This window comes from Triticum aestivum, chromosome 2D, assembly GCF_018294505.1.
Source record: "Triticum aestivum cultivar Chinese Spring chromosome 2D, IWGSC CS RefSeq v2.1, whole genome shotgun sequence".
Classification (NCBI taxonomy): domain Eukaryota; kingdom Viridiplantae; phylum Streptophyta; class Magnoliopsida; order Poales; family Poaceae; genus Triticum; species Triticum aestivum.
In genome coordinates, this window is record NC_057799.1 from 206383884 (window position 1) to 206391077 (window position 7194).

The following is a 7194-nucleotide window of genomic DNA, read 5'->3' on the forward strand; positions in this document are numbered from 1 at the left end:
TTCAGGGCGCGCTTGTCTCAAATGCGAGGAAATTTACAAACTTAGCCCCCGTTTCAAATTTCTACTACATCACAGCAACATTAGTCGGTTGGGGATAGGACGGTAATCTCGCATACACCGAATATTTGCCGACGAGAGTTTGTTTTTGGCGCCCACCGTGTATGAATATGAATCGGGGAGGGAGTCGATTTCGGCCGAGGACACACTGTGTTTTGGCGCCCACCGTGTATGAATCCGGGTGAGAGGCGGTTACGTCACGTTTGGGTGAAATTACAAACCTACCCCTATCGAAACCTATAGAAATCCAGCAGATAGGCTTTGCGTGGCAGGGATAGGCAGTAGTGATTTCCATCTCGCAGATTTTGGTTTCGGGCGGTTACTGCGACTTTCCCCGCTTCGTTCAAATTTTGCAGAGTGCACGTTTACCGTGCCAACTCAATTCGAATCCCGTTTGTATTCTATTTTTTTCGGGCGGGATCCATTTTCAATTGGAATTACATTCTATATACATCATTTTTTATATATACTTTCAAAAGCACAACACCATTTATACATAAATATGGTTTACAAATGGCATGATCTCAGATTCATAAGGTTGTATCCATCAATTTGGATTTTCAAATATTTGAAACCACTTTATGTTGAAATCCAATGTATGCATTCCTCGCTAACTGTCTCCAATTAATGTGTGTTTCATGCGGGTTTTTTTTACTTCTCAAACATGTATAATGTGTTTCACACACGCAACATATAGTGTAATCCCGTTTAGACATTAATTGCATATAAACCATGCATTGTTTGTAATTGAAGAATCTATGGATCACCAATATTGATAAACTATATAACATTACACGTGTGCCCAAATTCAAATGAATATGCATGTTTGATACACCAATTTGCGTTATGATATTATCGATGTCGTGATCTCCAGTTTAAATATTTGAATCCCCTTTAATCCAGATATTCGTCTCATATAGCTATCACTCATGCTTATATAGGACTATCTCTCTGGACCTATACGCGTTCATCGTCTCTCAGGTATCTCTCGTGCTACCTGTATGTCGACAATGATCTTTTATCTTCGTAACACACTGACGGTACTCTCTCCCTCGACCTTCATCACTCTATCTCTCTCTAAGTATATCTCGCTCCCTGCTATGTGTCTCTAACTATGATTCTCCATGTGGAATCTCTTTCTCTCACACAAACACAAAACTTTGTCTCCCGGGGTCTCATTTCTCTCTACTATTCCCATGTGTGCCACTCGCACACCCCTCATACAGAGATGTCTTTCGCTCCTTAGATATGAGAACCTACGACTCTTCCTCTTCAATATCTCTTTCTCACACACAAACACAAACTCTGTCTCCCAGGGTCTCATATTTCTCCATTGTTCTCTTGTATGTCGCTCACACACACCCTCTCTCCCTAGAGATATCTTGCGTTCCCTCGTATGTCTCTCTAGCTATCACTCTCGTTGTGAAATATCTTTCTCTCTCGCAGACACAAAACTCCGTCTCTCTGGATCTCATTTCTCTCTGATATCTGTTTGTATGTGACTCACATGCACCCTCTCTCTATCTCTCTCACACCCACACACATAACCCAGCCTTCTGATCCACTCGACTCCTATCTCTAACGCACACTAGCTAGCATCTTTATCTTTCTATTTATCTGTTTCTCCATCAACCTTCTTTCTCGCCCTCACTCTTGATTCCTATCACGCACACTACATATGTTTCTCTCTACATGCAGTCAAGTGCCCTCTCACACACATATATAACTTCACCCTTTGAACCACCCGACGGTCATCTCCAACACCCAAACTAGCGGATGTCCCTCTAGCTAGCATCTCCATCTCTGTATCTATCTGTAGTTTCTCCGTCAACATTTCTTTCTCGCACGGAGTCTTGCTTCCTATCACCCACACTATATATGTCTCTCCATACATATGCATTTATAGGTTGGTCTCTTTTGCACAATCGTTGCGCCTCACTCCCTCTGCTCGCCATAGATGCATGCTCCAGCCCACGCCACTATCTCTTAAAGACAAAAACACATGCTCAATTGTCGGGCCTTCTTCCCTGCATTCTCACATGCATGCATATTGTCATACCGATCCGTCTCTCCCATGTCGTTGATCTTATGACTTATGTCTTCTTTCTTTTATCTCGATCATGCGCGCGCGCACACACACACATCCCACGTATACATGTATACCTCTCACACATGCACGTTCAAGGTCTCTATGTCTCCATACGTTTAATTACCCTCAATCCTAACGCCACATCGAATCGTTCTCCTCTTTTGTGCACATAACTTCCGCCTGGATGGGTAAAACACACACTCACACTTAACAATCTCCTTCTAGCTACCCCCCCCCGCCTCTCACTCTTCCCCTATATCCCCGAAACCAATAAGACCATCCCTTTGTTTAATTCCCGCCTACATGCACCATCGATATATAGTAGTCTTCCTCGGTGTCTCTCGAACAAACACGTTCTCTCGATGTCGACTCCTCTCACGCGCACACACCTTCTCTTCCCTCTCTACGGGCATTTTCTCTCTCGCACCCCATCGTTGGTGGCCTGTGCCATACACATCACCTCTCTATGATGAAGCCATGCACACTTAAATTACATCCTCCACAGAGAACCCCGCGACACACACGCACACACACACGCGCGCACACACACACACACGCACCCCCCACACACACGCACACTAAGACTCCATCTCTCTCTCTCACACACACACACACAACACACACACACACGCACGCACGCACACCCCCCCACACACACTAAGACTCCATCTCTCTCCCCCTCACACACACACACAAACTAAGACTCCATCTCTCTCTCTCTCTCTCTCTCTCTCACACACACACACCCCACACACACACTAAGACTCCATCTCACACACACATGCTCTAGGCGGAGCATTTGTTCCTACCACCCTTCATCCAACCTTACCCGTATGATAAACAATCACCTTTATTTACTTGCATAACATGGACAAATTCCACTTTACTTTAGTAGTCAGCAAACTTATCATCTGTACCCTTATAAAAAAACGAGTTGGCGGTGATGGTGTGCCTGCCATCTTGTAATACAGACCGTATGATCTATATCTGAGGATAGAAAGCAAACTATGATAATTTTACAAAAGATACCCGCACCTCTCTCCACATCATTATCTCCCGCAACCTCATTGCTCAGCAATTAAAAAAGGAATAAGTCTCTGGAACAATCTAGCATGCATGGTGGCCGCTGCCGCCTGCCGGCGCCGTCCATCCCCATGCCTCCGCCCATTCCGACCACCAGTCACCACCACGCTCCACTCCTCCTCGCCTTATCTCTCATCTTTCATTTTTTCGATGACATTCTCGAGATACCAGTTTTCCGATAAAATTCTCGAGATATCATTAGTTTTTACACATGGGATTACTCCTGCATGGGTCAATCACAACAGGTGTTCTGTAAAAAAATGCATATTGATGTTCCGTGCAATGCACGAGAATCTTGCTTGTAATTATATAACGCAAATCACGAGCAGGAAGTGACATTTTTTTGACACAACCACGTTAACATGGGCCACGTAAATCACTAGCTAAAGTAAATACCATTATACTTATATCCCGATGCAAAAGGTTGAGTACATGTCCGAAGAGTAGAGTCGCACACACGCACTCTGTCTCTCAGAATCTCTCTCACACACACACCAGTTACGTGACGCCCACTTAAGCAGACACGTATGTTACAATTTGTGCACCCGCGGGTACACGTGATGCTGCGCATTTATTTAAGCCGGAAGGCGAACCCAAACAGTAGCTGCATTCATTCCCCTCCCGCCGCCTCTTCTCTGGTCGCCGTCGCCCGGTAGCCATGGGCCGGCCGAAGGTAACAACATACGCCATACTCCCGCCGGAGCGGCGCTTTAATATGGAAATTTTAGTGGTCATGCATGCATCTTTTTGTGCTAGCACTCCTATATAAGGGTTGACCGGTCGCTTCCCGCGGACGTGCGCGGGCGGTGGAAGAGGAAGGAGAAGGGAAGCGGGCTGTGGAGTAACGTTTTTTACCACAATTTCTTAGGAAACTGAGTGCAATAATTGAGTAGTTTTGCAAACTACCAGTACTACACCTGAAACGGTTCAAAACCTATACTCCCTTGCCAGCGCGCGCTTCCCGCGTGAAACGGTCAGCGTCGCCCTGGAGCGTCAGTGCCGCATTAATGCCCGGCCAGAGCGGAGGCGACCTCTCACTGGCGCCGGCTTTGAAGTGGCGCGACGGCCGAGAGAGCGCCGCTTCCCGGTGCACGCGACTGCTCCGCGTCGAGACTGGCCATAGGCCCTGTTTGGATCCATGGGTTAGAGTTAGTTTGAGCTAGTTGGGGCTCAAATAGCCCTAAAGTATCCAAGCATGAGGGTTTAAATTGGAGCAAGTTGCACCGAACCCACCAAAAAAAACTATCCCACCCAAGAGGTGCTAACTGGAGATAGTTCTCATTGGGACCACTGAAAAATCACTTTTCTCTCTCCATGAAGTGCATTTATTGTCAATCTAACCCTGTCACCCAAACACCTCTTTGGCTACAGTTAGTTCAGGGTTAGTCATGAGTTAGTCTAACCTCTAGCTAAGTTAGAGTATCAAACAGGAGCAGTATAGGACATGCAAGTTGCTCAAAGCATACAGGCAAATTCGTACGTGAAAGGATTTTTTTCTTTTTGAAAACGGAACGTGAAAGGAATTTTTTTAGAATGCTCTTGGCATGTCGCTAACATGTGATAGTTAACCGACCTCAATAGACGGCAGAAACGCCAGCCCGCCGCACTTTGATAGAGACGAGGAGGGAGAAGCGATACAGGCTGCTGGATTACTAGAGATAGGTGTCGCACGGAAGCCAAGAAATATGGTGATAGCGTGGGTTAGCCATGTACTAGTATGATGTAACTACACTGGGCTGCCGTGTTTCGTACTCTTCCAGTCCACTGTGGAGATGATTGGTTAATTTTATATCGCTGAATAATATTAAATATTATGAGTGCAGACGCTCCACCACGAGGTTCCTTGCTCCTTCTCGGTCGTCCGGAATCTATGTTCTTCCACTCTATTTTTTTACGTGAGCTTTGTTCATCCTTTTGCCAACACGCGAGACATCTAGCATCAAGGTGCACGTGTTATGCAAGGATCGTTCCATCTATATGAAGAACACGTGGGACTGGAACTACGAGACGGACATGTACCCAGGAGTGGACGTACGAACCTGAGTAATGTAGCGCAGTAAGTGAAGTAGAAAGGCACAAATGGTATGAACATGCGTGGCATATAGGGTGTGTTTGGTTGCGTTCTCGTCTCAGCATAGTTGTTCCCTCTTCATGCATGCTCAACTCAACACCCCTCTTCATGCATGCTCTCTTCATGCATGCTTCTAGTGTATTTGTGCTAAACTAGTGTGGACTCATGCACCCTCCATACACTCTACCAAACACCCAAAAGTAGGTCGAGAAGGGAACTCTTGGGCGGCATTTGTCTCTTACTACGTACTACCACTAAATGTTGTACGTGCAATGCACGGTGATGTTATGGAGTACGTGCCTAAGTACTCTACTACTACTATATTAGTTGGAGGCACATATTAACTTTTATATTTGTTTACGTGTATGCCCCGAGACCTTCCAACTAGACGTGTCTTTCTCTCCAGGTCGCACTTTGTATCGTTCATACCACTAAGTACTACTACGTGTGGTCTCCGACCCAGAAGTGGAAGAAGTGGAGACGCTCTACCACGCTGTTTTTTTACGCTGGGCTCTACCACGCTGTTCATGTCCCACTCCTTTTGCTGACGTGTGGGACATCCAACACGTGCCGTGTTTGGCAACCTTCGTCGTAAGAGTTGAAACGCTAGCATTCATCAGAAATAAAAAATAATTATAAATCGGCAGTGATACTATTTTTTGCGAACCAATCAGCAGTGATACTATACCACGCGGTTTCCTTGCTCCTCGATATCGGAAAGAATACTTCCGTTCGCCAACATGTGGGACGTCGACCATCCTGGTCCACTTGCCATGCACGCAGAACTCCAAGGGAGAGTCACCCAAGTCGCCGTGCCGCAGTAACAATGACTAATGAGCCGTCAAATCACAGGCCCACTTCCCACTTTGAAGTTGCTCGGACGAAGGAACCATCATGACTTCGTTGAATTCCGCTTCTTGAAGAAAACTACTGTACCAGCAGTACTGCTAGCTACAGTAGTTACTCCAACAGAGGCCTCCTTTCGTTCATAGGATAGGAATATGAAAATCATAGGAAGTGAGATGACATGCATCTCAATTCCTATAGAGAAAGAGATGCCATTTGATGCTTAGGATAGGAATTTTTCCATTTAGTCTAGGCTAATGTACTGGTAATTTGCTCTAAAAACTACAGTAGTAACTAGTAGTATTGGTACATGCTCGTACTCAGACACAGACACACACACTAACTACTAGTACTACTACTTCTCACATGCTGGCCAGACGCCGTCGTTCTCCTTCCCGGCTTTGTCGGCGACACCCCACCGTGCTTGGATCTCCGCCGACCTCTCCGCAGCAGCGCGTGCGTCCTTTTCTTTCTTGCGGCGGCGGGCCTCTCTTTTCTTGAGTGCTTTCTGACTTTTCCGCTCCCTCTGTGCGGCTTTGGCCGCCTCTTGCTCTACCGCCCATTCGGCCTTGGCATCTTCAAATTCCTCCCACATAGTTGTGAGGTCGCGAGCGGCGATGAACTCGGCACGGCGGGATGCCATCGCTTCCCTACCATTTTGTGTGCGGTCGTGGGCGGCGAGGAACTCGGCGCGGCGGGATGCCATCGCTGCCTTACCGGTTAGTGTGCGGCGCGGTGGCATGAACGACGCTTGGTGAGAGCTCTGGGGTGGAGTGGCCGGACAACCGTATAGTGCATTGGTTTGTCAAGAGCTCAAGGACAGAAGACGAAGCAAATTTGGATTCCCCTTCAATCCTGGTCATTTATTACCGAGTAAAATGCATTGGCGGTCATCGAACTTGTCTTGATAGCTCACTTTGATCATTGTATACGAGATATGGTGATTATACGGTCACTGGCTCAGCGTATAGCTCCGTATTTGTCTGGTTGACCAGTCAAACAGTCCGCATGCGCCTCATCAGCTCGTGTTCTTTATCTATCTACGCGG